Here is a 27,961-nt window from a genome sequence, read left to right on the forward strand (position 1 = left end):
TCATGCTGCCAGGCGTCTCGGCTTGCGGCCACGCCGTCCTGAACGCGACTGATCTCATCAGATCTCGGAAGCTATACAGGGCAGGGCCTGGTCAGTACTTGGATGGGTGACCTCCTGGAAATACCAGGTGCTGCAAGCTTTATACGTCTCCTGGGTAACATCATCGTAGATCTTAATACTCTCTTTCTGTCTGGAGGAGATATAATTGAAGAAATGTACACGTACCCGGCTACTTTCAACACCCTTTGCTGAACTGATATTTTTCCCTCCATTTTTCTTTTTTTATTTGCTGGAAGTTCCGTCAACACCCGTCAGCCTTTAAGAGACATCATGCAGCCAGGCCTCTCGGCTTGCGGCTACACCGTCCTGGACGCACCCCGTCTCGTCAGATCTCGGAAGCTAAACGGGGCATGGCCTGGTCAGTACTTGGATGGGAGATCTCCTAGAAATACCAGGTGCTGCAAGCTTTTTACGTCTCCTGGGTAACTTCATCGTAGCTCTTAATACTCTCTTTCTGTCTGGAGGAGATATAATTGAAGAATTGTACACGTTCCCGGCTACTTTCAACACCCTTTCCTGCACTGTTATTTTTCCCTCCATTTTTTTATTTTTTTATTTTTTATTTTTTGCTGGAAATTCCGTCAACACCCGTCAGCCTTTAAGAGACATCATGCAGCCAGGCATTTCGGCTTGCGGCCACACCGTCCTGAACGTGCCCGGTCTCGTCAGACCTTGGAAACTAAACGGGCCAGGGCCTGGTTAGTACTTGGATGGGTGACCTCCAGGAAATACCAGGTGATGCAAGCTTTTTACGTCTCCTGGGTATCTTCATCGTAGCTCTTAATACTCTTTATCTGTCTGGAGGAGATATAATTGAAGTATTGTACACTTTGTCTTAGGGACAGTCTGGCTAGCAGTGACTGGTTGACAGACGACAAGCAACGGAATGTACGTGCTCTGTGATGTCATAGCAGTCAGCTGAGAGAGGCTCGTGATGTCATCGCTGAGCTGTCAGTCTGTCTGTCTCTCTCTCTCTCTCTCTCTCTCTCTCTCCCTCTCAATTCAATTCATTGTCAAAGCAATTGGACATACATACATACATACATACATGCTAGAAAATCATTACTATGTTATCTTAAAGGCTAACTAAGCAGAACATATTTCATTATAGAACAGAGTTCATAGATCTACACATGGTTTTAAGGAACAGGCACGTAGGTCATACCGTTTGACATTGTCTCCAAGGTTCTCATCGTAAATAACAAACAGAAATCAAACTACCTTATGGCCTCCTGACCTTCTAGCTTGACCTTATCTTTCTTAAGTATACAAGAGAGAAAAACAGGTTTGAGAAAATCATTTCTAACTTTCCTTCCATACAATAATACATACATACATACATACGGAAAATAAATAATAGAATTATGAATCTCAATATAATGTAATGAAGTACAGAAAAAGAAAATGTAATAAAATGTGATCTTTAATACATTCAAATAAAGAAAATAGGTTTACTATTTCCAGATTCCTTTTTGAAATACAATGACATGCATTACAAACGAGGCTTAGGTGGGCATTTGGGCATAGGAGTAGGAAGGCCGGTCAGGCAAATTAGCTTGCTAAGATACGCAGCAGCAGCAAGCAGCCCCCCCATCCAGCCAGCCAGCCAGTCTGGCTGGCAGTGACTGAGTGGTTGACAGACGGCAAGCAATGGAATGTACGTGCTCTGTGATGTCATAGCAGTCAGCTGAGAGAGGCTCGTGATGTCATGGCTGAGCTGGCTGGCTGTCTGGCTGGCTGGCTCTGTGTGTGTGTGTGTGTGTGTGTGTGTGTGTGTGTGTGTGTGTGTGTGTGTGTGTGTGTGTGTGTGTGTGTGCGTGTGTCTGTCTGTCTGTCAATTCATTTCAATTCAATTCAAAGGTTCTTTATTGGCATGATCTATCACAATATTGCCAAAGCAGATACAAATGTTCTATCAATCAAGACAAAACATTGCAATACAAGATTCAGTGGAACAAATATAGTACACATTGAAATAAAATTAAGTAGGATATAAACCATATTTGTTGTTTGTATCAAAATTTGTGTCATGACATCAGAAAAATCACTGTTTTTATTTTGTTTTGCAAATGGAGTGCCACAGGCTGGTGTCTACACACTGTCTCGCAGGCTGTGGCAGGTGGATACATATTGCGCTGCTAAGAAGGCAGTGCGCTCCTCCTCTCCCAGCAGGACGGGGAGTTTGCAGCAATCGGGGATCATGCTGAACTCAGGGATATGCATTTTTAATATTTTAAAGTATGTCTCCCTGATTTTTGTGTATTTAGGGCAGGACAGCAGGAAATGCGCCTGTGTTTCGACCTCCCCTAGGTCACACTGGCTGCACAGCCGCTCTTCTCTGGCAACCCAGAATTTTCTGTAGCGGCCTTTTTCAATGGCGAGGCTGTGGTCACTGAGCCTGTATTTAGTTAGATTTTGTCTCTCTTTTATATTTTGGATTTTTAAGTATTCAGCCAATGTAATGTTTCTATTCAGGGCCCGGTAGCATTCCAATTTGTTTTGTAATTCTAATTCGTGTCTCTAATATTTTGTGTATTTGCTTTTCAGGTACATGTCAATTTTCCCAATTGTTGTTGTTTTGGTCATTGTGTGTTCGGGCTCTGTGAGCCTCAGAGCCGTGGGGGCGTTTCTGTGTACGTGTAAGATGTTTTTATTAAATTCTAGGTGGAATATTTCCATGGGGCTTTTGTCCCAATTGTTGTTATTGAGGTTCATGAGGGGACCCCACACTTCGCTCCCATATAGCAGGATTGGTTGGATGATGGAGTTTAATATTTTAATCCAAATAGTTATTGGTATTGTTGTTTTCCCAAATTGTGTCTTTATGGCATAAAATGCCCGGCGTGCCTTGTCTTTTAATGCGTTTATAGCCAGGCTGAAGCTCCCTGACGCACTGATGGTCAGGCCAAGGTAGTTGTATCTGGTGCAGTGCTCTAATCCAGTGCTGCCCAGAGTGAAGCGGTACCTGTTTCCCTGAGATGGGGCTTTTTTCTGGAAAACCATAACTCTGGTCTTGTCCAGATTGACTGCCAGGGCCCATTTCTGACAGTACTGCTCTAGCAGCGCCAGGTTCTGCTGAAGCCCCTGCTCTGTGGGCGACAGCAGCACCAGGTCGTCTGCATAGAGCAGGAACTTGATCTCTGTGTCATGGAGAGTTAGGCTGCGGGCGTCAGACTGCTCCAACACTGTGGCCAACTCGATGATGTAGATGTTGAACTGTGTTGGACTCAGACTGCAGCCCTGTCTCACTCCCCGCCCCTGAGTGAAGAACTCTGTTCTTGAGTTGCCAATTTGAACTCCGCATTTGTTTTCAGAATACATTGATTTAATGATGTCATAAACTTTACCCCCTACACCACTCTGTAGAAGTTTATAAAATAATCCCTTGTGCCAGATTGAGTCAAATGCCTTTCTAAAGTCTACAAAACAGGCAAATATTTTTCCTTTATTGTTTTGGGTATATTTATTTATGAGGGTGTGTAGAGTGTAAATATGATCGGTTGTGCGGTGTTTTGGTAGGAAGCCAATCTGACTCTTATTCAGGACACTGTGCTTGGTAAGGAAGGCCAGTATCTGGGCGTTGATGATACTGCAGAACACCTTCCCCAGGTTACTGCTCACACAGCTGCCCCAGTAGTTATTGGGGTCTAATTTGTCTCCACTTTTAAAAATCGGGGTGATCAATCCTTGATTCCCGACCTCAGGGAAACACCCGGCTCTCAGCACCAGGTTAAAGAGTTTGAGCAGAGCCTCCTGCAGCTGCGGGCTGCTGTGCTTCAGCATCTCAGGGCTGATGCTGTCGGGGCCGCTGGCTTTCCTGGGTTTGAGGATTTTGAGTTGATGTTTTAGTTCCTATATTGTAAATGGGTTATCTAAGGGATTTTGGTTATTCTTAATGATTTCTTCCAATTTATTTAGGTTTTTTAATATTTTAACCTGTTCTGGCTTTGGATTGTTTTCAACATTTTGGTAAAGTTTTTCAAAGTGTGTTTTCCAGATTTCTCCATTTTGAATTGGTATTTCATTTTTTGTTTTTGGGGTATTTATTCTGCCCATATAGTGGTCTTTTTTCTTACTGAGGAGTTGCTTGTAGTGCCGCAGGGCCTGGCAGTAGCTGAGGCGAGCCTCCTGGTTGTCGGGCTCTCTGTGTTTAGTGTTGGAGAGATGTCTCAGGTGTTTCCTAGAAGTTTCACACTCCTGGTCACACCACTGTTCTTTTTTTCTTTTAGACGATTTCATATTTTGGTTTTTAATTGTTTTAATGTTTGATTTTAAAGCCAGTCTCTCAAATATTTCATTCAGTGTTTTGGTGGCTGAGTTTATTCCGTTTTGGTTTATTTGATAGTGTGAGGATTGATATCTGTCTAACATGTTTTCAATCTCATCACTATTCAGGGCTCTTGTGTAGTTCTCTGTGCTGGGCTCTGACCATCTCTAACTGGGTGGCAGGGAGACCAGTTTTGTGGGAAGTTTGGCTCTGACTTGTGGCTGCGCTGATCTTTTTAGGTAAAGTGTTATTTGGCTGTGGTCTGATAGTGGAGATTGTTGTCTGACTATAAACGCATTGTTGGCTTGTGGGTCCAGGTCAGTTATGGCGTAGTCCACCACACTGCTGCCCAGAGCCGAGCAGTATGTGAATCTCCCCAGAGAGTACCCCCTGGTCCTGCCATTGATGATATATAGACCCAGGCTTTTACATAGGCGCACTACCTGCTTCCTGCTCTTGTTTACCACGCTGTCGTGGCTGTGTCAGTGTGGAGGTGTGTGTGTGGCACAGCGGGGAGTCTCCGAACAGGTGTGTGTTCCCCTCTGTATTGATGTAGTCCATCTCTCTGCCAGTCCTGGCATTGAGATCGCCACACAGCAGTACAGAGCCCAGGGTCTGGAAGTGGCAGATTTCGTTTTGAAGCTCATGAAAGCCTTCCTCATTATAGTAGGGGGAGTCTGCGGGTGGCATATAAATTGCACATAGGTATATATCTGTGTTATTTTGTAGGGTGTCTTTTCTGATTTTCATCCACAGGTGTGTGTCTCCTCTCTGTACTGGGCATAGGGCTGCTCGGAGCTCCTCCCTGTACCACACGATAATCCCCCACGAGGCCCTGCCACACCTGACTTTGGGTTTTTTATAGGAGGGCACAATCAGCTCCCTGTATCCATTGTATCCATCCAGTGTATAGACATATCTGCACAGCACCAAGTCTCTACAAGAATGAAAACATCTGAACTATTTACAGTGTTGATCAGTTCAGGGCCTGTGCTCTTCATTCCAAAAGTTGAGGAGCGTAAACCCTGCATATTCCAACTGCTTATTTTAAAGGACATGTTAATATATTTTATTATACTTGTCTCTTCTACATAAGAAAGTTTAATTTGTGGTCTACAACTGATATTATATTACTATTAATAATTATATATGGATATACATAATAATCACTCAAAGATTTTATGTTTGCATCAAAATATCAGAATAATTAAATCACATTTTTTCTTACTCTCCATCTCCACAACCATATATATGTGTGTTGAGGCTCAGTTAACTCAGCAGTGTGGAACAGATGACACTGAGGAGTTGCCTTATCTGGGCCAGCTGGGCAGCATCGGGCCTCCAGGCTCTGGAAGCCGCTGCTGCGTGGCTGTGTGGCTGTGCTGGTCCCCGGCTGTCCGCTCTGCTGTGCTGGACGGGCCCTCTGGGGATGGGGGGGTGGGGAATGGGGCCGCGGGGTCTCAGGGGCTGGGGCTGGGGTGGAGCCGGTGGCTGGGGATGTGGCCGGGGGCTGGGGGGTTTGCTCCTGGTCTCGAGGTGGGGGTGTGTGGGGTTTCGGCCCAGGGTTGTGTCCTTGAGGACCTTTGAGATAATCCTCACACCCGTCTTGTTGAGGTGGACGTGGTCATACAGGTGATGTGGCTGGATGTCTCAGTGGTGTGCCAGGTGGACGTTGGGGAGGAGGGCACATCTTCGGGACACTTCTGCGTTGATGGCCTGGATGATGTGCAGGGGCACGTCTGTGCGGGGCAGCAGTGTGGAGATGGAAATTTTGGCAGTTGGGAATTCCTCTGTGGCTTTCGTTGCTACCTGTCTCAGGGCTGAGGCCACATCACCCCTGCGGGCACTCAGGTCGTTAGTGCCGGTGTGGATGAGGATGTGTTTGACTTGGCAAAGCCTCCTCTTGGAGAGCAGCTCCAGGGCTCTCTGTGCTGTGGAGCACCAAAGCTTTTTCACTTTTCGCCCAGGGAAGAGGCGCCTCTCAACCAGGAACTTCCCATTGGATTCGCTCAGAATGACCACCTCTGCATTGACCTGCCACTCCGGGTTTGCGTCGGGAGTGGTGGGGGCAGCGGGTGTGTTTTGGGGGAGTGGCGTTTCAGGGGGTTGTGTATTAGTGGCAGGTCTGGTGATAGTGGGTGTGTCAGGAGTGGTGGGGAGTGTGGGTGGATCAGTGGGTGCGTCAGGGGTTGGAGGTGTTGTGGGGTCAGTGCAGTGCAGTCTCTGTGCTCCAGTGATGTGTAGCTCCTCTCTTAGCTCCTCCAGCTGGCTCTGCAGGCTCCTCAGCTAGCTGTGCTGGGGTGTCCAGGTCAGCTCCTCCCTCGCTCTGCGCAGCTCCGTCCTCAGGGTTTGGCTCTGCTCCTCCAGGTCTCTCACTGCTGCTCTCAGCTCATGGATCTCAGCCTTGTGCTGCATCTTTAGTCTGTGCATCTCATCCCGGAGCTGATCACACAAGGAGGTCTGGGCCAGGGTGCTCAAGGTCTGCTCCCTGAACTCCGCAAACTCCAGCTCCAGCACTGATAGGCATTCCTTTAGTGTTTTAATGTTGCTGGAGAGTTTTGGGGAGACAGGGGGGCAGTCTGTGGGAGATGGGGCACTGTCTGGCTCCGTGTGGCTGGGGGCAGACTGCAGGGTGGCCGGCTCTGGCTCTTGTTTCTCTACCTCAGTCTGCTGCTTTGAGGTGTGGAAGCCGAGAGCTAATTGGTCCAGGCTGCTCTCGCTGCCCTGCACCATGATGGTCCCGTTGTGGTATACATTAAAAGTGAGCATCACACTGTCTGTGTCTTTCTCTACCAGCACTGAGATCTGCCTGCCTCTGCTAATGCCCCTCTTGTTGTTATTGGGGTATGTCTGGCACAGGGTTTTGTGAAAGGCGGTGTAGAACAGTAGATTGTTCTTGACCCTGTTTTCTCCTTTACCGGTGTAGTCTAGGATGAGGGTCTCAGGAGATGCTCTCATCACAGCTTGTTTGTAGTCCTTCTTAGCCTGTGCAGAGCGAATGTCTTCAGGGTATCGGATTTCAAAAGGCAGCTCTGCAGTCAGACTGCTGTTCGATAGATTTCTATCAGTCTCAGTGGCAGTTGGGCTCTCTCCTACTGTCACTCTATTCAAATCGGAGCTCTGCATTTTCATTGGCTGAGTCAACTACTGAGAATGCTTATTTATTTTATTAATACATATTTTTTTGTTTAATTATTTGTCTCTTACCTCCAATTCTTGTCTTCAGCTTTTCTTTTCTGACTTTTCTTCCTGAACTGTCTCTCTGCTTTCTTCTTTTTGTGTTTCTCTTAAAATTATTATTTTTTGAATACTTTTTCTTCTGAATTTCTATTCCATGTCTTCTGTGTATGTTTATAGTGCTATATATTCATTTGTAAATCACAAATTAAATCCGCTTATGTATAAAAACAAATGTTTTTTAGGAGCTCATATTCCTCTCTCTCTCTCTCTCTCTCTCTCTCTCTCTCTCTCTCTCTCTCTCAATTCATTTCATTTGTATTGTCAAAGCAATTGGACATACATACACATACATACATATACACTCACCTAAAGGATTATTAGGAACACCTGTTCAATTTCTCATTAATGCAATTATCTAATCAACCAATCACATGGCAGTTGCTTCAATGCATTTAGGGGTGTGGTCCTGGTCAAGACAATCTCCTGAACTCCAAACTGAATGTCTGAATGGGAATGAAAGGTGATTTAAGCAATTTTGAGCGTGGCATGGTTGTTGGTGCCAGACGGGCCGGTCTGAGTATTTCACAATCTGCTCAGTTACTGGGATTTTCACGCACAACCATTTCTAGGGTTTACAAAGAATGGTGTGAAAAGGGAAAAACATCCAGTATGCGGCAGTCCTGTGGGCGAAAATGCCTTGTTGATGCAAGAGGTCAGAGGAGAATGGGCCGACTGATTCAAGCTGATAGAAGAGCAACTTTGACTGAAATAACCACTAGTTACAAACGAGGTATGCAGCAAAGCATTTGTGAAGCCACAACACGTACAACCTTGAGGCGGATGGGCTACAACAGCAGAAGACCCCACCGGGTACCACTCATCTCCACTACAAATAGGAAAAAGAGGTGAGACATTCAGATGGTAGAGTCAGAATTTGGCGTAAACAGAATGAGAACATGGATCCATCATGTCTTGTTACCACTGTGCAGGCTGGTGGTGGTGGTGTAATGGTGTGGGGGATGTCTTCTTGGCACACTTTAGGCCCCTTAGTACCAATTGGGCATCGTTTAAATGCTACGGCCTACCTGAGCATTGTTTCTGACCATGTCCATCCCTTTTTGACCACCATGTACCCATCCTCTGATGGCTACTTCCAGCAGGATAATGCACCATGTCACAAAGGTCGAATCATTTCAAATTGGTTTCTTGAACATGACAATGAGTTCACTGTACTAAACTGGCCCCCACAGTCACCAGATCTCAACCCAATGGAGCATCTTTGGGATGTGGTGGAACGGGAGCTTCGTGCCCTGGATGTGCATCCCACAAATCTCCATCAACTGCAAGATGCTATCCTATCAATATGGGCCAACATTTCTAAAGAATGCTTTCAGCACCTTGTTGAAGCAATGCCACGTAGAATTAAAGCAGTTCTGAAGGCGAAAGGGGGTCAAACACAGTATTAGTATGGTGTTCCTAATAATCCTTTAGGTGAGTTCATCGTAGCTCTTAATACTCTCTTTCTGTCTGGAGGAGATATAATTGAAGTATTGTACACGTACCCGGCTACTTTCAACACCCATTGCTGCACTGATATTTTTCCCTCCATTTTTCTTTATCCATTTTTTTTTTGCTGGAAGTTCCGTCAATACCCGTCAGCCTTTAAGAGACATCATGCAGCCAGGCCTTTCGGCTTGTGGCCACACCGTCCTGAACGCACCCGATCTCGTCAGATCTCGGAAGCTAAACGGGGCAGGGCCTGGTCAGTACTTGGATGGGAGACCTCCTAGAAATACCAGGTGCTGCAAGCTTTTTACGTCTCCTGGGTAACTTCATCGTAGCTCTTAATACTCTCTTTCTGTCTCCAGGAGATATAATTGAAGAATTGTACACGTACCCGGCTACTTTCAACACCCTTTCCTGCACTGATATTTTTACCTCCATTTTTCTATTTTTTTTTTTTTTTTTTGCTGGAAATTCCGTCAATACCCGCCAGCCTTTAAGAGACATCATGCAGCCAGGCATCTCGGCTTGCGGCCACACCATCCTGAACGCGCCCGATCTCGTCAGATCTCGGAAGCTAAACGGGGCAGGACCTGGTCAGTACATGAAAGTGAGACCTCCTGGAAATACCTAGTGCTGCAAGCTTTTACGTCTCCTGGGAAACTTTATCGTAGCTCTTAATACTCTCTCTCTGTCTGGAGGAGATATAATTGAAGTATTGTACACGTATCCAGCTACTGTCAACACCCTTTGCTGCACTGATATTTTTCCATCCATTTTTCTTTTTTCTTTTTTTCTTTTTTTTTTTTGCTGGAAGTTCCGTCAATACCCGCCAACCTTTAAGAGACATCATGCAGCCAGGCCTTTCGGCTTGTGGCCACACCGTCCTGAATGCGCCCGATCTCGTCAGATCTCGGAAGCTAAACGGGGCAGGGCCTGGTCAGTACTTGGATGGGAGACCTCCTAGAAATACCAGGTGCTGCAAGCTTTTTACGTCTCCTGGGTAACTTCATCGTAGCTCTTAATACTCTCTTTCTGTCTCCAGGAGATATAATTGAAGAATTGTACACGTACCCGGCTACTTTCAACACCCTTTGCTGCACTGGTATATTTCCCTCCATTTTTCTTTATCCATTTTTTTTTTGCTGGCAGTTCCGTCAATACCCGTCAGCCTTTAAGAGACATCATGCAGCCAGGCCTCTTGGCTTGCGGCCACACCGTCCTGAACGCGCCCAATCTCATCAGATCTCGGAAGCTAAACGGGGCAGGTCCTGGTCAGTACTTGGATGGGTGACCTCCTGGAAATACCAGGTGCTGCTAGCTTTTTCGTCTCCTGGGTAACTTTATCGTAGCTCTTAATACTCTCTTTCAGTCTGCAGGAGATATAATTGAAGAATTGTACACGTACCCGGCTACTGTCAACACCCTTTGCTGCACTGATATTTTTCCATCCATTTTTCTTTTTTCTTTTTTTGTTTTTTTTTTTTGCTGGAAGTTCCGTCAATACCCGCCAACCTTTAAGAGACATCATGCAGCCAGGCCTTTCGGCTTGTGGCCACACCGTCCTGAACGCGCCCGATCTCGTCAGATCTCGGAAGCTAAACGGGGCAGGGCCTGGTCAGTACTTGGATGGGAGACCTCCTAGAAATACCGGGTGCTGCAAGCTTTTTACGTCTCCTGGGTAACTTCATCGTAGCTCTTAATACTCTCTTTCTGTCTCCAGGAGATATAATTGAAGAATTGTACACGTACCCGGCTACTTTCAACACCCTTTCCTGCACTGATATTTTTACCTCCATTTTTCTATTTTTTTTTTTTTTTTTTGCTGGAAGTTCCGTCAATACCCGCCAGCCTTTAAGAGACATCATGCAGCCAGGCATCTCGGCTTGCGGCCACACCATCCTGAACGCGCCCGATCTCGTCAGATCTCGGAAGCTAAACGGGGCAGGACCTGGTCAGTACATGAAAGTGAGACCTCCTGGAAATACCTAGTGCTGCAAGCTTTTACGTCTCCTGGGTAACTTTATCGTAGCTCTTAATACTCTCTCTCTGTCTGGAGGAGATATAATTGAAGTATTGTACACGTATCCAGCTACTGTCAACACCCTTTGCTGCACTGATATTTTTCCATCCATTTTTCTTTTTTCTTTTTTTCTTTTTTTTTTTTGCTGGAAGTTCCGTCAATACCCGCCAACCTTTAAGAGACATCATGCAGCCAGGCCTTTCGGCTTGTGGCCACACCGTCCTGAATGCGCCCGATCTCGTCAGATCTCGGAAGCTAAACGGGGCAGGGCCTGGTCAGTACTTGGATGGGAGACCTCCTAGAAATACCAGGTGCTGCAAGCTTTTTACGTCTCCTGGGTAACTTCATCGTAGCTCTTAATACTCTCTTTCTGTCTCCAGGAGATATAATTGAAGAATTGTACACGTACCCGGCTACTTTCAACACCCTTTGCTGCACTGGTATATTTCCCTCTATTTTTCTTTTTTTTTTTGCTGGCAGTTCCGTCAATACCCGCCAGCCTTTAAGAGACATCATGCAGCCAGGCATCTCGGCTTGCGGCCACACCATCCTGAACGCGCCCGATCTTCTCAGATCTCGGAAGCTAAATGGGGCAGGGCCTGGTCAGTACTTGGATGGGAGACCTCCTAGAAATACCAGGTGCTGCAAGCTTTTTACGTCTCCTGGGTAACTTCATCGTAGCTCTTAATACTCTCTTTCTGTCTCCAGGAGATATAATTGAAGAATTGTACACGTACCCGGCTACTTTCAACACCCTTTGCTGCACTGGTATATTTCCCTCTATTTTTCTTTTTTTTTTTTGCTGGCAGTTCCGTCAATACCCGCCAGCCTTTAAGAGACATCATGCAGCCAGGCATCTCGGCTTGCGGCCACACCATCCTGAACGCGTCCGATCTCGTCAGATCTCGGAAGCTAAACGGGGCAGGACCTGGTCAGTACATGATAGTGAGACCTCCTGGAAATACCTAGTGCTGCAAGCTTTTACGTCTCCTGGGAAACTTTATCGTAGCTCTTAATACTCTCTCTCTGTCTGGAGGAGATATAATTGAAGTATTGTACACGTATCCAGCTACTGTCAACACCCTTTGCTGCACTGATATTTTTCCATCCATTTTTCTTTTTTCTTTTTTTCTTTTTTTTTTGCTGGAAGTTCCGTCAATACCCGCCAACCTTTAAGAGACATCATGCAGCCAGGCCTTTCGGCTTGTGGCCACACCGTCCTGAATGCGCCCGATCTCGTCAGATCTCGGAAGCTAAACGGGGCAGGGCCTGGTCAGTACTTGGATGGGAGACCTCCTAGAAATACCAGGTGCTGCCAGCTTTTTACGTCTCCTGGGTAACTTCATCGTAGCTCTTAATACTCTCTTTCTGTCTCCAGGAGATATAATTGAAGAATTGTACACGTACCCGGCTACTTTCAACACCCTTTGCTGCACTGGTATATTTCCCTCTATTTTTCTTTTTTTTTTTGCTGGCAGTTCCGTCAATACCCGCCAGCCTTTAAGAGACATCATGCAGCCAGGCATCTCGGCTTGCGGCCACACCATCCTGAACGCGCCCGATCTTGTCAGATCTCGGAAGCTAAACGGGGCAGGGCCTGGTCAGTACTTGGATGGGAGACCTCCTAGAAATACCAGGTGCTGCAAGCTTTTTACGTCTCCTGGGTAACTTCATCGTAGCTCTTAATACTCTCTTTCTGTCTCCAGGAGATATAATTGAAGAATTGTACACGTACCCGGCTACTTTCAACACCCTTTGCTGCACTGGTATATTTCCCTCTATTTTTCTTTTTTTTTTTTGCTGGCAGTTCCGTCAATACCCGCCAGCCTTTAAGAGACATCATGCAGCCAAGCATCTCGGCTTGCGGCCACACCATCCTGAACGCGCCCGATCTCGTCAGATCTCGGAAGCTAAACGGGGCAGGACCTGGTCAGTACATGAAAGTGAGACCTCCTGGAAGTACCTAGTGCTGCAAGCTTTTACGTCTCCTGGGTAACTTTATCGTAGCTCTTAATACTCTCTCTCTGTCTGGAGGAGATATAATTGAAGTATTGTACACGTACCCAGCTACTGTCAACACCCTTTGCTGCACTGATATTTTTCCATCCATTTTTTTTTTTTTTTTTTTTTTTTTTTTTTTGCTGGAAGTTCCGTCAATACCCGCCAACCTTTAAGAGACATCATGCAGCCAGGCCTCTTGGCTTGCGGCCACACCGTCCTGAACGTGCCCGATCTCGTAAGATCTCGGAAGCTAAACGGGGCAGGACCTGGTCAGTACTTGGATGGGAGACCTCCTGGAAATACCTGGTGCTGCAAGCTTTTACGTCTCCTGGGTAACTTTATCGTAGCTTTTAATTCTCTCTCTCTGTCTGGAGGAGATATAATTGAAGTATTGTACACGTATCCAGCTACTGTCAACACCCTTTGCTGCACTGATATTTTTCCATCCATTTTTCTTTTTTCTTTTTATCTTTTTTTTTTTTGCTGGAAGTTCCGTCAATACCCTCCAACCTTTAAGAGACATCATGCAGCCAGGCCTTTCGGCTTGTGGCCACACCGTCCTGAATGCGCCCGATCTCGTCAGATCTCGGAAGCTAAACGGGGCAGGGCCTGGTCAGTACTTGGATGGGAGACCTCCTAGAAATACCAGGTGCTGCAAGCTTTTTACGTCTCCTGGGTAACTTCATCGTAGCTCTTAATACTCTCTTTCTGTCTCCAGGAGATATAATTGAAGAATTGTACACGTACCCGGCTACTTTCAACACCCTTTGCTGCACTGGTATATTTCCCTCTATTTTTCTTTTTTTTTTTTGCTGGCAGTTCCGTCAATACCCGCCAGCCTTTAAGAGACATCATGCAGCCAGGCATCTCGGCTTGCGGCCACACCATCCTGAACGCGTCCGATCTCGTCAGATCTCGGAAGCTAAAGGGGGAGGACCTGGTCAGTACATGATAGTGAGACCTCCTGGAAATACCTAGTGCTGCAAGCTTTTACGTCTCCTGGGAAACTTTATCGTAGCTCTTAATACTCTCTCTCTGTCTGGAGGAGATATAATTGAAGTATTGTACACGTATCCAGCTACTGTCAACACCCTTTGCTGCACTGATATTTTTCCATCCATTTTTCTTTTTTCTTTTTTTCTTTTTTTTTTTGCTGGAAGTTCCGTCAATACCCGCCAACCTTTAAGAGACATCATGCAGCCAGGCCTTTCGGCTTGTGGCCACACCGTCCTGAATGCGCCCGATCTCGTCAGATCTCGGAAGCTAAACGGGGCAGGGCCTGGTCAGTACTTGGATGGGAGACCTCCTAGAAATACCAGGTGCTGCCAGCTTTTTACGTCTCCTGGGTAACTTCATCGTAGCTCTTAATACTCTCTTTCTGTCTCCAGGAGATATAATTGAAGAATTGTACACGTACCCGGCTACTTTCAACACCCTTTGCTGCACTGGTATATTTCCCTCTATTTTTCTTTTTTTTTTTGCTGGCAGTTCCGTCAATACCCGCCAGCCTTTAAGAGACATCATGCAGCCAGGCTTCTCGGCTTGCGGCCACACCATCCTGAACGCGCCCGATCTTGTCAGATCTCGGAAGCTAAACGGGGCAGGGCCTGGTCAGTACTTGGATGGGAGACCTCCTAGAAATACCAGGTGCTGCAAGCTTTTTACGTCTCCTGGGTAACTTCATCGTAGCTCTTAATACTCTCTTTCTGTCTCCAGGAGATATAATTGAAGAATTGTACACGTACCCGGCTACTTTCAACACCCTTTGCTGCACTGGTATATTTCCCTCTATTTTTCTTTTTTTTTTTTGCTGGCAGTTCCGTCAATACCCGCCAGCCTTTAAGAGACATCATGCAGCCAGGCATCTCGGCTTGCGGCCACACCATCCTGAACGCGCCCGATCTCGTCAGATCTCGGAAGCTAAACGGGGCAGGACCTGGTCAGTACATGAAAGTGAGACCTCCTGGAAGTACCTAGTGCTGCAAGCTTTTACGTCTCCTGGGTAACTTTATCGTAGCTCTTAATACTCTCTCTCTGTCTGGAGGAGATATAATTGAAGTATTGTACACGTATCCAGCTACTGTCAACACCCTTTGCTGCACTGATATTTTTCCATCCATTTTTCTTTTTTCTTTTTATCTTTTTTTTTTTTGCTGGAAGTTCCGTCAATACCCGCCAACCTTTAAGAGACATCATGCAGCCAGGCCTTTCGGCTTGTGGCCACACCGTCCTGAATGCGCCTGATCTCGTCAGATCTCGGAAGCTAAACGGGGCAGGGCCTGGTCAGTACTTGGATGGGAGACCTCCTAGAAATACCAGGTGCTGCAAGCTTTTTACGTCTCCTGGGTAACTTCATCGTAGCTCTTAATACTCTCTTTCTGTCTCCAGGAGATATAATTGAAGAATTGTACACGTACCCGGCTACTTTCAACACCCTTTGCTGCACTGGTATATTTCCCTCTATTTTTCTTTTTTTTTTTTGCTGGCAGTTCCGTCAATACCCGCCAGCCTTTAAGAGACATCATGCAGCCAGGCATCTCGGCTTGCGGCCACACCATCCTGAACGCGCCCGATCTCGTCAGATCTCGGAAGCTAAACGGGGCAGGACCTGGTCAGTACATGAAAGTGAGACCTCCTGGAAGTACCTAGTGCTGCAAGCTTTTACGTCTCCTGGGTAACTTTATCGTAGCTCTTAATACTCTCTCTCTGTCTGGAGGAGATATAATTGAAGTATTGTACACGTATCCAGCTACTGTCAACACCCTTTGCTGCACTGATATTTTTCCATCCATTTTTCTTTTTTTTTTTTTTTTTTTTTTTTTTGCTGGAAGTTCCGTCAATACCCGCCAACCTTTAAGAGACATCATGCAGCCAGGCCTCTTGGCTTGCGGCCACACCGTCCTGAACGTGCCCGATCTCGTAAGATCTCGGAAGCTAAACGGGGCAGGACCTGGTCAGTACTTGGATGGGAGACCTCCTGGAAATACCTGGTGCTGCAAGCTTTTACGTCTCCTGGGTAACTTTATCGTAGCTTTTAATTCTCTCTTTCTGTCTGGAGGAGATATAATTGAAGAATTGTACACGTACCCAGCTACTGTCAATACCCTTTGCTGCACTGATATTTTTCCATCCATTTTTCTTTTTTTTTTTTTTTTTTTTTTTTTTTTTGCTGGAAGTTCCGTCAATACCCGCCAACCTTTAAGAGACATCATGCAGCCAGGCCTTTCGGCTTGTGGCCACACCGTCCTGAATGCGCCCGATCTCGTCAGATCTCGGAAGCTAAACGGGGCAGGGCCTGGTCAGTACTTGGATGGGAGACCTCCTAGAAATACCAGGTGCTGCAAGCTTTTTACGTCTCCTGGGTAACTTCATCGTAGCTCTTAATACTCTCTTTCTGTCTCCAGGAGATATAATTGAAGAATTGTACACGTACCCGGCTACTTTCAACACCCTTTGCTGCACTGGTATATTTCCCTCTATTTTTCTTTTTTTTTTTGCTGGCAGTTCCGTCAATACCCGCCAGCCTTTAAGAGACATCATGCAGCCAGGCATCTCGGCTTGCGGCGACACCATCCTGAACGCGCCCGATCTTGTCAGATCTCGGGAAGCTAAACGGGGCAGGGCCTGGTCAGTACTTGGATGGGAGACCTCCTAGAAATACCAGGTGCTGCAAGCTTTTTACGTCTCCTGGGTAACTTCATCGTAGCTCTTAATACTCTCTTTCTGTCTCCAGGAGATATAATTGAAGAATTGTACACGTACCCGGCTACTTTCAACACCCTTTGCTGCACTGGTATATTTCCCTCTATTTTTCTTTTTTTTTTTTGCTGGCAGTTCCGTCAATACCCGCCAGCCTTTAAGAGACATCATGCAGCCAGGCATCTCGGCTTGCGGCCACACCATCCTGAACGCGCCCGATCTCGTCAGATCTCGGAAGCTAAACGGGGCAGGACCTGGTCAGTACATGAAAGTGAGACCTCCTGGAAATACCTAGTGCTGCAAGCTTTTACGTCTCCTGGGTAACTTTATCGTAGCTCTTAATAATCTCTCTCTGTCTGGAGGAGATATAATTGAAGTATTGTACACGTATCCAGCTACTGTCAACACCCTTTGCTGCACTGATATTTTTCCATCCATTTTTCTTTTTTCTTTTTTTTTTTTTTTTTTTTGCTGGAAGTTCCGTCAATACCCGCCAACCTTTAAGAGACATCATGCACCCAGGCCTCTTGGCTTGCGGCCACACCGTCCTGAACGTGCCCGATCTCGTAAGATCTCGGAAGCTAAACGGGGCAGGACCTGGTCAGTACTTGGATGGGAGACCTCCTGGAAATACCTGGTGCTGCAAGCTTTTACGTCTCCTGGGTAACTTTATCATAGCTCTTAATTCTCTCTTTCTGTCTGGAGGAGATATAATTGAAGAATTGTACACGTACCCAGCTACTGTCAATACCCTTTGCTGCACTGATATTTTTCCATCCATTTTTCTTTTTTTTTTTTTTTTTGCTGGAAGTTCCGTCAATACCCGCCAACCTTTAAGAGACATCATGCACCCAGACATCTCGGCTTGCGGCCACACCGTCCTGAACGCGCCCGATCTTGTCAGATCTCGGAAGCTAAACGGGGCAGGACCTGGTCAGTACTTAAATGTGAGACCTCCTGGAAATACCAGGTGCTGCCAGCTTTTTACGTCTCCTGGGGAACTTCATCGTAGCTCTTAATACTCTCTTTCTGTCTGGAGAAGATATAATTGAAGAATTGTACACGTACCCGGCTACTTTCAACACCCTGTGCTGCACTGGTATATTTCCCTCTATTTTTCTTTTTTTTTTTTGCTGGCAGTTCCGTCAATACCCGCCAGCCTTTAAGAGACATCATGCAGCCAGGCTTCTCGGCTTGCGGCCACACCGTCCTGAATGCGCCCGATCTCGTCAGATCTCGGAAGCTAAACGGGGCAGGGCCTGGTCAGTACTTGGATGGGAGACCTCCTAGAAATACCAGGTGCTGCAAGCTTTTTACGTCTCCTGGGTAACTTCATCGTAGCTCTTAATACTCTCTTTCTGTCTGGAGGAGATATAATTGAAGAATTGTACACGTACTAGGCTACTTTCAACAGCCTTTGCTGCACTGATATTTTTCCCTCCATTTTTCTTTTTATTTTATTTTTTTGCTGGAAGTTCCGTCAATATCCGCCAGCCTTTAAGAGACATCATGCAGCCAGGCCTCTTGGCTTGTAGTCACACCGTCCTGAACGCGCCCGATCATATCAGATTTCGGAAGCTAAACGGGGCAGGGCCTGGTCAGTACTTGGATGTGTGACCTCCTGGAAATACCAGGTGCTGCAAGCTTTTTACGTCTCCTGGGTAACTTCATCGTAGCTCTTAATACTCTCTTTCTTTCTCCAGGAGATATAATTGAAGAATTGTACACGTACCCGACTACTTTCAACACCCTGTGCTGCACTGGTATATTTCCCTCTATTTTTCTTTTTTTTTTTTGCTGGCAGTTCCGTCAATACCCGCCAGCCTTTAAGAGACGTCATGCAGCCAGACATCTCGGCTTGCGGCCACACCGTCCTGAACGCGCCCGATCTCGTCAGATCTCGGAAGCTAAACGGGGCAGGACCTGTTCAGTACTTGAATGTGAGACCTCCTGGAAATACCTGGTGCTGCAAGCTTTTACGTCTCCTGGGTAACTTCAGCGTAGCTCTTAATACTCTCATTCAGTCTGGAGGAGATATAATTGAAGAATTGTACATGTACCCGGCTACTTTCAACACCCTGTTCTGCACTGATATTTTTCCCTCCATTTTTCTATTTATTTATTTTTTATTTTTTGCTGGAAGTTCCGTCAATACCCGCCAGCCTTTAAGAGACATCATGCAGCCAGGCCTCTTGGCTTGCGGCCACACCGTCCTGAACGCGCACGATCTCATCAGATTTCGGAAGCTAACGGGGCAGGGCCTGGTCAGTACTTGGATGGGTGACCTCCTGGAAATACCATGTGCTGCAAGCTTTTTACGTCTCCTGGGTAACTTCATCATAGCTCTTAATACTCTCTTTCAGTCTGTAGGAGATATTATTGAAGAATTGTACACGTACCCGGCTACTTTCAAAACCCTTTGCTGCACTATTTTTCCCTCCATTTTTCTTTTTTCTTTTTTTTTTTGCTGTAAGTTCCGTCAATACCCGCCAGCCTTAAAGAGACATCATGCAGCCGTGCCTCTCGGCTTTCGGCCACACCGTCCTGAATGCGCATGATATCGTCAGATCTCGGAAGCTAAACGGGGCAGGACCTGGTCAGTACTTGAATGTGAGACCTCCTGGAAATACCAGGTGCTGCAAACTTTTACGTCTCCTGGGTAACTTTATCGTAGCTCTTAATACTCTCTTTCAGTCTGCAGGAGATATAATTGAAGAATTGTACACGTACCCGGCTACTTTCAACACCCTTTCCTGCACTGATATTTTTCCCTCCATTTTTCTATTTTTTTTTTTTTTTTTTTTTGCTGGAAGTTCCGTCAATACCCGCCAACCTTTAAGAGACATCATGCAGCCAGGCCTTTTGGCTTGTGGCCACACCGTCCTGAATGCGCCCGATCTCGTCAGATCTCGGAAGCTAAACGGGGCAGGGCCTGGTCAGTACTTGGATGGGAGACCTCCTAGAAATACCAGGTGCTGCAAGCTTTTTACGTCTCCTGGGTAACTTCATCGTAACTCTTAATACTCTCTATCTGTCTGGAGGAGATATAATTGAAGTATTGTACACGTACCCAGCTACTGTCAACACCATTTGCTGCACTGATATTTTTCCATCCATTTTTTTTTTTTTTTTTTTTTTTTGCTTGAAGTTCTGTCAATACCCGCCAACCTTTAAGAGACATCATGCAGCCAGGCGTCTCGGCTTGCGGCCACACCATCCTGAACTCGCCCGATCTCGTCAGATCTTGGAAGCTAAACGGGGCAGGACCTGGTCGGTACATGAATGTGAGACCTCCTGGAAATACCTGGTGCTGCAAGCTTTTACGTCTCCTGGGTAACTTTATCGTAGCTCTTAATACTCTCTATCTGTCTGGATGGAGATATAATTGAAGTATTGTACACGTACCCAGCTACTGTCAACACCCTTTGCTGCACTGATATTTTTCCATCCATTTTTCTTTTTTTTTTTTTTTTTTCTGCTGGAAGTTCCGTCAATACCCGCCAACCTTTAAGAGACATAATGCAGCCAGGCCTCTCGGCTTGCGGCCACACCGTCCTGAATGCGCCCGATCTCGTCAGATCTCGGAAGCTAAACGGGGCAGGGCCTGGTCAGTACTTGGATGGGAGACCTCCTAGAAATACCAGGTGCTGTAAGCCTTTTACGTCTCCTGGGTAACTTCATCGTAGCTCTTAATACTCTCTATCTGTCCAGAGGAGATATAATTTAAGTATTGTACACGTACCCAGCTACTGTCAACACCCTTTGCTGCACTGATATTTTTCCATCCATTTTTTTTTTTTAATTTTTTTTTTTTTTTGCTTGAAGTTCTGTCAATACCCGCCAACCTTTAAGAGACATCATGCAGCCAGGCATCTCGGCTTGCGGCCACACCATCCTGAACGTGCCCGATCTCGTCAGATCTCGGAAGCTAAACGGGGCAGGACCTGGTCAGTACATGAATGTGAGACCTCCTGGAAATACCTGGTGCTGCAAGCTTTTACGTCTCCTGGGTAACTTTATCGTAGCTCTTAATACTCTCTATCTGTCTGGAGGAGATATAATTGAAGTATTGTACACGTACCCAGCTACTGTCAACATCCTTTGCTGCACTGATATTTTTCCATCCATTTTTCTTTTTTTTTTTTTTTTTCTGCTGGAAGTTCCGTCAATACCCGCCAACCTTTAAGAGACATAATGCAGCCAGGCCTCTCGGCTTGCGGCCACACCGTCCTGAATGCGCCCGATCTCGTCAGATCTCGGAAGCTAAACGGGGCAGGGCCTGGTCAGTACTTGGATGGGAGACCTCCTAGAAATACCAGGTGCTGCAAGCCTTTTACGTCTCCTGGGTAACTTCATCGTAGCTCTTAATACTCTCTTTCTGTCTCCAGGAGATATAATTGAAGAATTGTACACGTACTAGGCTACTTTCAACACCCTTTGCTGCACTGGTATATTTCCCTCTATTTTTCTTTTTTTTTTTTCCTGGCAGTTCCGTCAATACCCGCCAGCCTTTAAGAGACATCATGCAGCCAAGCGTCTCGGCTTGCGGCCACACCATCCTGAACTCGCCCGATCTCGTCAGATCTCGGAAGCTAAACGGGGCAGGACCTGGTCGGTACATGAATGTGAGACCTCCTGGAAATACCTGGTGCTGCAAGCTTTTACGTCTCCTGGGTAACTTTATCGTAGCTCTTAATACTCTCTATTTGTCTGGAGGAGATATAATTGAAGTATTGTACACGTACCCAGCTACTGTCAACATCCTTTGCTGCACTGATATTTTTCCATCCATTTTTCTTTTTTTTTTTTTTTTTTTTTTTTTTTTTTGCTGGCAGTTCCGTCAATACCCGCCAGCCTTTAAGAGACATCATGCAGCCAGGGCTTTCGGCTTGCGGCCACACCGTCCTGAACGCGCCCGATCTCGTCAGATCTCGGAAGCTAAACGGGGCAGGGCCTGGTCAGTACTTGGATGGGAGACCTCCTAGAAATACCAGGTGCTGCAAGCTTTTTACGTCTCCTGGGTAACTTCATCGTAACTCTTAATACTCTCTATCTGTCTGGAGGAGATATAATTGAAGTATTGTACACGTACCCAGCTACTGTCAACACCATTTGCTGCACTGATATTTTTCCATCCATTTTTCTTTTTTCTTTTTTTCTTTTATTTTTTTGCTGGAAGTTCCGTCAATACCCGCCAACCTTTAAGAGACATCATGCAGCCAGGGCTTTCGGCTTGTGGACACACCGTCCTGAATGCGCCCGATCTCGTCAGATCTCGGAAGCTAAACGGTGCAGGGCCTGGTCAGTACTTGGATGGGAGACCTCCTAGAAATACCAGGTGCTGCAAGCTTTTTACGTCTCCTGGGTAACTTCATCGTAGCTCTTAATACTCTCATTCAGTCTGGAGGAGATATAATTGAAGAATTGTACATGTACCCGGCTACTTTCAACACCCTGTTCTGCACTGATATTTTTCCCTCCATTTTTCTATTTATTTATTTTTTATTTTTTGCTGGAAGTTCCGTCAATACCCGCCAGCCTTTAAGAGACATCATGCAGCCAGGCCTCTTGGCTTGCGGCCACACCGTCCTGAACGCGCACGATCTCATCAGATTTCGGAAGCTAACGGGGCAGGGCCTGGTCAGTACTTGGATGGGTGACCTCCTGGAAATACCATGTGCTGCAAGCTTTTTACGTCTCCTGGGTAACTTCATCATAGCTCTTAATACTCTCTTTCTGTCTCCAGGAGATATAATTGAAGAATTGTACACGTACCCGGCCACTTTCAACACCCTTTGCTGCACTGGTATATTTCCCTCTATTTTTCTTTTTTTTTTTTGCTGGCAGTTCCGTCAATACCCGCCAGCCTTTAAGAGACATCATGCAGCCAGACATCTCGGCTTGCGGCCACACCGTCCTGAACGCGCCCGATCTTGTCAGATCTCGGAAGCTAAACGGGGCAGGACCTGGTCAGTACTTAAATGTGAGACCTCCTGGAAATACCAGGTGCTGCCAGCTTTTTACGTCTCCTGGGGAACTTCATCGTAGCTCTTAATACTCTCTTTCTGTCTGGAGAAGATATAATTGAAGAATTGTACACGTACCCGGCTACTTTCAACACCCTTTGCTGCACTGGTATTTTTCCCTCTATTTTTCTTTTTTTTTTTTGCTGGCAGTTCCGTCAATACCCGCCAGCCTTTAAGAGACATCATGCAGCCAGGCATCTTGGCTTGCGGCCACACCATCCTGAACGCGCCCGATCTCGTCAGATCTCGGAAGCTAAACGGGGCAGGGCCTGGTCAGTACTTGGATGGGAGACCTCCTAGAAATACCAGGTGCTGCAAGCTTTTTACGTCTCCTGGGTAACTTCATCGTAGCTCTTAATACTCTCTATCTGTCCGGAGGAGATATAATTTAAGTATTGTACACGTACCCAGCTACTGTCAACACCCTTTGCTGCACTGATATTTTTCCATCCATTTTTTTTTTTTTTTTTTTTTTTTTTTTTGCTTGAAGTTCTGTCAATACCCGCCAACCTTTAAGAGACATCATGCAGCCAGGCATCTCGGCTTGCGGCCACACCATCCTGAACGCGCCCGATCTCGTCAGATCTCGGAAGCTAAACGGGGCAGGACCTGGTCAGTACATGAATGTGAGACCTCCTGGAAATACCTGGTGCTGCAAGCTTTTACGTCTCCTGGGTAACTTTATCGTAGCTCTTAATACTCTCTATCTGTCTGGAGGAGATATAATTGAAGTATTGTACACGTACCCAGCTACTGTCAACATCCTTTGCTGCACTGATATTTTTCCATCCATTTTTCTTTTTTTTTTTTTTTTCTGCTGGAAGTTCCGTCAATACCCGCCAACCTTTAAGAGACATAATGCAGCCAGGCCTCTCGGCTTGCGGACACACCGTCCTGAATGCGCCCGATCTCGTCAGATATCGGAAGCTAAACGGGGCAGGGCCTGGTCAGTACTTGGATGGGAGACCTCCTAGAAATACCAGGTGCTGCAAGCCTTTTACGTCTCCTGGGTAACTTCATCGTAGCTCTTAATACTCTCTATCTGTCCAGAGGAGATATAATTTAAGTATTGTACACGTACCCAGCTACTGTCAACACCCTTTGCTGCACTGATATTTTTCCATCCATTTTTTTTTTTTTATTTATTTTTTTTTTTGCTTGAAGTTCTGTCAATACCCGCCAACCTTTAAGAGACATCATGCAGCCAGGCATCTCGGCTTGCGGCCACACCATCCTGAACGTGCCCGATCTCGTCAGATCTCGGAAGCTAAACGGGGCAGGACCTGGTCAGTACATGAATGTGAGACCTCCTGGAAATACCTGGTGCTGCAAGCTTTTACGTCTCCTGGGTAACTTTATCGTAGCTCTTAATACTCTCTATCTGTCTGGAGGAGATATAATTGAAGTATTGTACACGTACCCAGCTACTGTCAACATCCTTTGCTGCACTGATATTTTTCCATGCATTTTTCTTTTTTTTTTTTTTTTCTGCTGGAAGTTCCGTCAATACCCGCCAACCTTTAAGAGACATAATGCAGCCAGGCCTCTTGGCTTGCGGCCACACCGTCCTGAATGCGCCCGATCTCGTCAGATCTCGGAAGCTAAACGGGGCAGGGCCTGGTCAGTACTTGGATGGGAGACCTCCTAGATATACCAGGTGCTGCCAGCTTTTTACGTCTCCTGGGTAACTTCATCGTAGCTCTTAATACTCTCTTTCTGTCTGGAGAAGATATAATTGAAGAATTGTACACGTACCCGGCTACTTTCAACACCCTTTGCTGCACTGGTATTTTTCCCTCTATTTTTCTTTTTTTTTTTTGCTGGCAGTTCCGTCAATACCCGCCAACCTTTAAGAGACATCATGCAGCCAGGCATCTTGGCTTGCGGCCACACCATCCTCAACGCTCCCGATCTCGTCAGATCTCGGAAGCTAAACGGGGCAGGGCCTGGTCAGTACTTGGATGGGAGACCTCCTAGAAATACCAGGTGCTGCAAGCTTTTTACGTCTCCTGGGTAACTTTATCGTAGCTCTTAATACTCTCTATCTGTCTGGAGGAGATATAATTGAAGTATTGTACACGTACCCGGCTACTGTCAACACCCTTTGCTGCACTGATATTTTTCCATCCATTTTTCTTTTTTTTTTTTTTTTTTGCTGGAAGTTCCGTCAATACCCGCCAACCTTTAAGAGACATAATGCAGCCAGGCCTCTCGGCTTGCGGCCACACCGTCCTGAATGCGCCCGATCTCGTCAGATCTCGGAAGCTAAACGGGGCAGGGCCTGGTCAGTACATGAATGTGAGACCTCCTGGAAATACCTCGTGCTGCAAGCTTTTACGTCTCCTGGGTAACTTTATCGTAGCTCTTAATACTCTCTATCTGTCTGGAGGAGATTTAATTGAAGTATTGTACACGTACCCAGCTACTGTCAACACCCTTTGCTGCACTGATATTTTTCCATCCATTTTTTTTTTTTTTTTTTGCTGGAAGTTCCGTCAATACCCGCCAACCTTTAAGAGACATCATGCAGCCAGGACTTTCGGCTTGCGGCCACACCATCCTGAACTCGCCCGATCTCGTCAGATCTTGGAAGCTAAACGGGGCAGGACCTGGTCAGTACATGAATGTGAGACCTCCTGGAAATACCTGGTGCTGCAAGCTTTCACGTCTCCTGGGTAACTTTATCGTAGCTCTTAATACTCTCTATCTGTCTGGAGGAGATATAATTGAAGTATTGTACACGTACCCAGCTACTGTCAACACCCTTTGCTGCACTGATATTTTTCCATCCATTTTTCTTTTTTTTTTTTTTTTTGCTGGAAGTTCCGTCAATACCCGCCAGCCTTTAAGAGACATCATGCAGCCAGACATCTCGGCTTGCGGCCACACCGTCCTGAACGCGCCCGATCTCGTCAGATCTCGGAAGCTAAACGGGGCAGGACCTGGTCAGTACTTGAATGTGAGACCTCCTGGAAATACCTGGTGCTGCAAGCTTTTACGTCTCCTGGGTAACTTTATCGTAGCTCTTAATACTCTCTATCTGTCTGGAGGAGATATAATTGAAGAATTGTACACGTACCCAGCTACTGTCAACACCATTTGCTGCACTGATATTTTTCCCTCCATTTTTCTTTTTTCTTTTGTTTTTTGCTGGAAGTTCCATCAATACCCTCCAGCCTTTAAGACACATCATGCAGCCAGGCCTCTTGGCTTGAGGCCACACCGTCCTGAAGACGCATGATATCGTCAGATCTCGGAAGCTAAACGGGGCAGGACCTGGTCAGTAATTGGATGGGTGACCTCCTGGAAATACCAGGTGCTGAAAGCTTTTTACATCTCCTGGGTAACTTCAGAGTAGCTCTTAATACTCTCATTCAGTCTGGAGGAGATATAATTGAAGAATTGTACATGTACCCGGCTACTTTCAACACCCTGTCCTGCACTGATATTTTTCCCTCCATTTTTCTATTTATTTATTTTTTATTTTTTGCTGGAAGTTCCGTCAATACCCGCTAGCCTTTAAGAGACATCATGCAGCCCGGCCTCTTGGCTTGCGGCCACACCGTCCTGAACACGCCCGATCTCGTCAGATCTCGGAAGCCAAACGGGGCAGGGCCTGGTCAGTACTTGGATGGGAGACCTCCTGGAAATACCAGGTGCTGCATGCTTTTTACGTCTCCTGGGAAACTTCATCGTAGCTCTTAATACTCTCTATCTGTCTGGAGGAGATATAATTGAAGTATTGTACACGTACCCGGCTACTTTCAACAGCCTTTGCTGCACTGATATTTTTCCCTCCATTTTTCTTTTTTCTTTTTTTTTTTGCTGGAAGTTCCGTCAATACCCGCCAGCCTTAAAAAGACATCATGCAGCCGGGCCTCTCGGCTTTTGGCCACACCGTCCTGAATGCGCATGATATCGTCAGATCTCGGAAGCTAAACGGGGCAGGACCTGGTCAGTACTTGAATGTGAGACCTCCTGGAAATACCAGGTGCTGCAAGCTTTTACGTCTCCTGGGTAACTTTATCGTAGCTCTTAATACTCTCTTTCAGTCTGCAGGAGATATAATTGAAGAATTGTACACGTACCCGGCTACTTTCAACACCCTTTCCTGCACTGATATTTTTCCCTCCATTTTTCTATTTTTTTTTTATTTTTTTTTGCTGGAAGTTCCGTCAATACCCGCCAACCTTTAAGAGACATCATGCAGCCAGGCCTTTCGGCTTGCGGCCACACCATCCTGAACTCGCCCGATCTCGTCAGATCTTGGAAGCTAAACGGGGAAGGACCTGGTCGGTACATGAATGTGAGACCTCCTGGAAATACCTGGTGCTGCAAGCTTTTACGTCTCCTGGGTAACTTTATCGTAGCTCTTAATACTCTCTATCTGTCTGGAGGAGATATATTTGAAGTATTGTACACGTACCCAGCTACTGTCAACACCCTTTGCTGCACTGATATTTTTCCATCCATTTTTCTTTTTTTTTTTTTTTTTTGCTGGAAGTTCCGTCAATACCCGCCAACCTTTAAGAGACATCATGCAGCCAGGCCTCTTGGCTTGCGGCCACACCGTCCTGATTGCGCCCGATCTCGTCAGATCTCGGAAGCTAAACGGGGCAGGGCCTGGTCAGTACTTGGATGGGAGACCTCCTAGAAATACCAGGTGCTGCAAGCCTTTTACGTCTCCTGGGTAACTTCATCGTAGCTCTTAATACTCTCTTTCTGTCTCCAGGAGATATAATTGAAGAATTGTACACGTACTAGGCTACTTTCAACACCCTTTGCTGCACTGATATTTTTCCCTCCATTTTTCTTTTTATTTTATTTTTTTGCTGGAAGTTCCGTCAATATCCGCCAGCCTTTAAGAGACATCATGCAGCCAGGCCTCTTGGCTTGTAGTCACACCGTCCTGAACGCGCCCGATCATATCAGATTTCGGAAGCTAAACGGGGCAGGGCCTGGTCAGTACTTGGATGTGTGACCTCCTGGAAATACCAGGTGCTGCAAGCTTTTTACTTCTCCTGGGTAACTTCATCGTAGCTCTTAATACTCTCTTTCTTTCTCCAGGAGATATAATTGAAGAATTGTACACGTACCCGGCTACTTTCAACACCCTGTGCTGCACTGGTATATTTCCCTCTATTTTTCTTTTTTTTTTTTGCTGGCAGTTCCGTCAATACCCGCCAGCCTTTAAGAGACATC

The 27,961-nt window shown here is 46.2% G+C and overlaps 23 non-coding genes and 34 pseudogenes across 23 annotated transcripts; all 57 read left to right on the forward strand.

The window, feature by feature from the left end:
• The first annotated feature begins 20 nt into the window (after positions 1 to 20).
• On the forward strand, positions 21 to 139 carry LOC136723519 (uncharacterized; annotated as a pseudogene).
• A 209-nt stretch (positions 140 to 348) lies between these two features.
• LOC136723576 (uncharacterized) lies at positions 349 to 467 on the forward strand (annotated as a pseudogene).
• A 221-nt stretch (positions 468 to 688) lies between these two features.
• Positions 689 to 807, forward strand: LOC136723544 (uncharacterized; annotated as a pseudogene).
• An 8,392-nt stretch (positions 808 to 9,199) lies between these two features.
• Positions 9,200 to 9,318, forward strand: LOC136723548 (5S ribosomal RNA). Its single transcript, XR_010806720.1, has one exon. It is a non-coding gene; the product is annotated as a 5S ribosomal RNA (ribosomal RNA).
• A 218-nt stretch (positions 9,319 to 9,536) lies between these two features.
• Positions 9,537 to 9,655, forward strand: LOC136723578 (uncharacterized; annotated as a pseudogene).
• Positions 9,656 to 9,879: 224 nt separating this feature from the next.
• On the forward strand, positions 9,880 to 9,998 carry LOC136723596 (5S ribosomal RNA). Its single transcript, XR_010806724.1, has one exon. It is a non-coding gene; the product is annotated as a 5S ribosomal RNA (ribosomal RNA).
• A 216-nt stretch (positions 9,999 to 10,214) lies between these two features.
• On the forward strand, positions 10,215 to 10,333 carry LOC136723643 (uncharacterized; annotated as a pseudogene).
• Positions 10,334 to 10,557: 224 nt separating this feature from the next.
• Positions 10,558 to 10,676, forward strand: LOC136723607 (5S ribosomal RNA). The gene has a single exon (XR_010806734.1). It is a non-coding gene; the product is annotated as a 5S ribosomal RNA (ribosomal RNA).
• Positions 10,677 to 10,894: 218 nt separating this feature from the next.
• LOC136723579 (uncharacterized) lies at positions 10,895 to 11,013 on the forward strand (annotated as a pseudogene).
• Positions 11,014 to 11,237: 224 nt separating this feature from the next.
• On the forward strand, positions 11,238 to 11,356 carry LOC136723600 (5S ribosomal RNA). Its single transcript, XR_010806728.1, has one exon. It is a non-coding gene; the product is annotated as a 5S ribosomal RNA (ribosomal RNA).
• Positions 11,357 to 11,565: 209 nt separating this feature from the next.
• On the forward strand, positions 11,566 to 11,684 carry LOC136723521 (uncharacterized; annotated as a pseudogene).
• A 210-nt stretch (positions 11,685 to 11,894) lies between these two features.
• On the forward strand, positions 11,895 to 12,013 carry LOC136723591 (uncharacterized; annotated as a pseudogene).
• A 222-nt stretch (positions 12,014 to 12,235) lies between these two features.
• LOC136723622 (5S ribosomal RNA) lies at positions 12,236 to 12,354 on the forward strand. Its single transcript, XR_010806748.1, has one exon. It is a non-coding gene; the product is annotated as a 5S ribosomal RNA (ribosomal RNA).
• Positions 12,355 to 12,563: 209 nt separating this feature from the next.
• On the forward strand, positions 12,564 to 12,682 carry LOC136723611 (5S ribosomal RNA). The gene has a single exon (XR_010806738.1). It is a non-coding gene; the product is annotated as a 5S ribosomal RNA (ribosomal RNA).
• A 210-nt stretch (positions 12,683 to 12,892) lies between these two features.
• Positions 12,893 to 13,011, forward strand: LOC136723582 (uncharacterized; annotated as a pseudogene).
• A 222-nt stretch (positions 13,012 to 13,233) lies between these two features.
• On the forward strand, positions 13,234 to 13,352 carry LOC136723619 (5S ribosomal RNA). The gene has a single exon (XR_010806745.1). It is a non-coding gene; the product is annotated as a 5S ribosomal RNA (ribosomal RNA).
• A 224-nt stretch (positions 13,353 to 13,576) lies between these two features.
• LOC136723601 (5S ribosomal RNA) lies at positions 13,577 to 13,695 on the forward strand. Its single transcript, XR_010806729.1, has one exon. It is a non-coding gene; the product is annotated as a 5S ribosomal RNA (ribosomal RNA).
• Positions 13,696 to 14,246: 551 nt separating this feature from the next.
• LOC136723623 (5S ribosomal RNA) lies at positions 14,247 to 14,365 on the forward strand. Its single transcript, XR_010806749.1, has one exon. It is a non-coding gene; the product is annotated as a 5S ribosomal RNA (ribosomal RNA).
• A 209-nt stretch (positions 14,366 to 14,574) lies between these two features.
• LOC136723612 (5S ribosomal RNA) lies at positions 14,575 to 14,693 on the forward strand. The gene has a single exon (XR_010806739.1). It is a non-coding gene; the product is annotated as a 5S ribosomal RNA (ribosomal RNA).
• Positions 14,694 to 14,903: 210 nt separating this feature from the next.
• LOC136723583 (uncharacterized) lies at positions 14,904 to 15,022 on the forward strand (annotated as a pseudogene).
• A 224-nt stretch (positions 15,023 to 15,246) lies between these two features.
• LOC136723613 (5S ribosomal RNA) lies at positions 15,247 to 15,365 on the forward strand. Its single transcript, XR_010806740.1, has one exon. It is a non-coding gene; the product is annotated as a 5S ribosomal RNA (ribosomal RNA).
• Positions 15,366 to 15,575: 210 nt separating this feature from the next.
• Positions 15,576 to 15,694, forward strand: LOC136723586 (uncharacterized; annotated as a pseudogene).
• Positions 15,695 to 15,917: 223 nt separating this feature from the next.
• Positions 15,918 to 16,036, forward strand: LOC136723620 (5S ribosomal RNA). Its single transcript, XR_010806746.1, has one exon. It is a non-coding gene; the product is annotated as a 5S ribosomal RNA (ribosomal RNA).
• A 226-nt stretch (positions 16,037 to 16,262) lies between these two features.
• Positions 16,263 to 16,381, forward strand: LOC136723602 (5S ribosomal RNA). Its single transcript, XR_010806730.1, has one exon. It is a non-coding gene; the product is annotated as a 5S ribosomal RNA (ribosomal RNA).
• Positions 16,382 to 16,590: 209 nt separating this feature from the next.
• LOC136723541 (uncharacterized) lies at positions 16,591 to 16,710 on the forward strand (annotated as a pseudogene).
• A 210-nt stretch (positions 16,711 to 16,920) lies between these two features.
• On the forward strand, positions 16,921 to 17,039 carry LOC136723580 (uncharacterized; annotated as a pseudogene).
• A 224-nt stretch (positions 17,040 to 17,263) lies between these two features.
• LOC136723621 (5S ribosomal RNA) lies at positions 17,264 to 17,382 on the forward strand. Its single transcript, XR_010806747.1, has one exon. It is a non-coding gene; the product is annotated as a 5S ribosomal RNA (ribosomal RNA).
• A 214-nt stretch (positions 17,383 to 17,596) lies between these two features.
• On the forward strand, positions 17,597 to 17,715 carry LOC136723566 (uncharacterized; annotated as a pseudogene).
• A 210-nt stretch (positions 17,716 to 17,925) lies between these two features.
• Positions 17,926 to 18,044, forward strand: LOC136723640 (5S ribosomal RNA). The gene has a single exon (XR_010806762.1). It is a non-coding gene; the product is annotated as a 5S ribosomal RNA (ribosomal RNA).
• Positions 18,045 to 18,260: 216 nt separating this feature from the next.
• LOC136723546 (uncharacterized) lies at positions 18,261 to 18,379 on the forward strand (annotated as a pseudogene).
• A 210-nt stretch (positions 18,380 to 18,589) lies between these two features.
• LOC136723534 (uncharacterized) lies at positions 18,590 to 18,708 on the forward strand (annotated as a pseudogene).
• A 220-nt stretch (positions 18,709 to 18,928) lies between these two features.
• Positions 18,929 to 19,046, forward strand: LOC136723563 (uncharacterized; annotated as a pseudogene).
• A 552-nt stretch (positions 19,047 to 19,598) lies between these two features.
• LOC136723604 (5S ribosomal RNA) lies at positions 19,599 to 19,717 on the forward strand. Its single transcript, XR_010806732.1, has one exon. It is a non-coding gene; the product is annotated as a 5S ribosomal RNA (ribosomal RNA).
• Positions 19,718 to 19,933: 216 nt separating this feature from the next.
• On the forward strand, positions 19,934 to 20,052 carry LOC136723581 (uncharacterized; annotated as a pseudogene).
• Positions 20,053 to 20,270: 218 nt separating this feature from the next.
• On the forward strand, positions 20,271 to 20,389 carry LOC136723605 (5S ribosomal RNA). The gene has a single exon (XR_010806733.1). It is a non-coding gene; the product is annotated as a 5S ribosomal RNA (ribosomal RNA).
• A 221-nt stretch (positions 20,390 to 20,610) lies between these two features.
• On the forward strand, positions 20,611 to 20,729 carry LOC136723552 (uncharacterized; annotated as a pseudogene).
• Positions 20,730 to 20,945: 216 nt separating this feature from the next.
• Positions 20,946 to 21,064, forward strand: LOC136723517 (5S ribosomal RNA). Its single transcript, XR_010806717.1, has one exon. It is a non-coding gene; the product is annotated as a 5S ribosomal RNA (ribosomal RNA).
• A 210-nt stretch (positions 21,065 to 21,274) lies between these two features.
• LOC136723568 (uncharacterized) lies at positions 21,275 to 21,393 on the forward strand (annotated as a pseudogene).
• A 227-nt stretch (positions 21,394 to 21,620) lies between these two features.
• LOC136723560 (5S ribosomal RNA) lies at positions 21,621 to 21,739 on the forward strand. Its single transcript, XR_010806721.1, has one exon. It is a non-coding gene; the product is annotated as a 5S ribosomal RNA (ribosomal RNA).
• A 225-nt stretch (positions 21,740 to 21,964) lies between these two features.
• On the forward strand, positions 21,965 to 22,083 carry LOC136723535 (uncharacterized; annotated as a pseudogene).
• A 221-nt stretch (positions 22,084 to 22,304) lies between these two features.
• On the forward strand, positions 22,305 to 22,422 carry LOC136723564 (uncharacterized; annotated as a pseudogene).
• Positions 22,423 to 22,632: 210 nt separating this feature from the next.
• LOC136723567 (uncharacterized) lies at positions 22,633 to 22,751 on the forward strand (annotated as a pseudogene).
• A 210-nt stretch (positions 22,752 to 22,961) lies between these two features.
• LOC136723536 (5S ribosomal RNA) lies at positions 22,962 to 23,080 on the forward strand. The gene has a single exon (XR_010806719.1). It is a non-coding gene; the product is annotated as a 5S ribosomal RNA (ribosomal RNA).
• Positions 23,081 to 23,301: 221 nt separating this feature from the next.
• Positions 23,302 to 23,420, forward strand: LOC136723538 (uncharacterized; annotated as a pseudogene).
• A 215-nt stretch (positions 23,421 to 23,635) lies between these two features.
• Positions 23,636 to 23,754, forward strand: LOC136723645 (uncharacterized; annotated as a pseudogene).
• A 221-nt stretch (positions 23,755 to 23,975) lies between these two features.
• LOC136723553 (uncharacterized) lies at positions 23,976 to 24,094 on the forward strand (annotated as a pseudogene).
• Positions 24,095 to 24,309: 215 nt separating this feature from the next.
• On the forward strand, positions 24,310 to 24,428 carry LOC136723642 (uncharacterized; annotated as a pseudogene).
• Positions 24,429 to 24,638: 210 nt separating this feature from the next.
• Positions 24,639 to 24,757, forward strand: LOC136723614 (5S ribosomal RNA). The gene has a single exon (XR_010806741.1). It is a non-coding gene; the product is annotated as a 5S ribosomal RNA (ribosomal RNA).
• Positions 24,758 to 24,973: 216 nt separating this feature from the next.
• LOC136723561 (uncharacterized) lies at positions 24,974 to 25,092 on the forward strand (annotated as a pseudogene).
• A 209-nt stretch (positions 25,093 to 25,301) lies between these two features.
• Positions 25,302 to 25,420, forward strand: LOC136723574 (uncharacterized; annotated as a pseudogene).
• A 214-nt stretch (positions 25,421 to 25,634) lies between these two features.
• LOC136723644 (uncharacterized) lies at positions 25,635 to 25,753 on the forward strand (annotated as a pseudogene).
• A 215-nt stretch (positions 25,754 to 25,968) lies between these two features.
• Positions 25,969 to 26,087, forward strand: LOC136723592 (uncharacterized; annotated as a pseudogene).
• A 221-nt stretch (positions 26,088 to 26,308) lies between these two features.
• Positions 26,309 to 26,427, forward strand: LOC136723609 (5S ribosomal RNA). The gene has a single exon (XR_010806736.1). It is a non-coding gene; the product is annotated as a 5S ribosomal RNA (ribosomal RNA).
• A 216-nt stretch (positions 26,428 to 26,643) lies between these two features.
• On the forward strand, positions 26,644 to 26,762 carry LOC136723593 (uncharacterized; annotated as a pseudogene).
• Positions 26,763 to 26,981: 219 nt separating this feature from the next.
• Positions 26,982 to 27,100, forward strand: LOC136723589 (uncharacterized; annotated as a pseudogene).
• A 215-nt stretch (positions 27,101 to 27,315) lies between these two features.
• Positions 27,316 to 27,434, forward strand: LOC136723572 (5S ribosomal RNA). Its single transcript, XR_010806722.1, has one exon. It is a non-coding gene; the product is annotated as a 5S ribosomal RNA (ribosomal RNA).
• A 216-nt stretch (positions 27,435 to 27,650) lies between these two features.
• Positions 27,651 to 27,769, forward strand: LOC136723547 (uncharacterized; annotated as a pseudogene).
• The last annotated feature ends 192 nt before the right edge of the window (positions 27,770 to 27,961 follow it).

Source organism: Amia ocellicauda, unplaced genomic scaffold, assembly GCF_036373705.1.
Source record: "Amia ocellicauda isolate fAmiCal2 unplaced genomic scaffold, fAmiCal2.hap1 HAP1_SCAFFOLD_167, whole genome shotgun sequence".
Classification (NCBI taxonomy): Eukaryota; Metazoa; Chordata; class Actinopteri; order Amiiformes; family Amiidae; genus Amia; species Amia ocellicauda.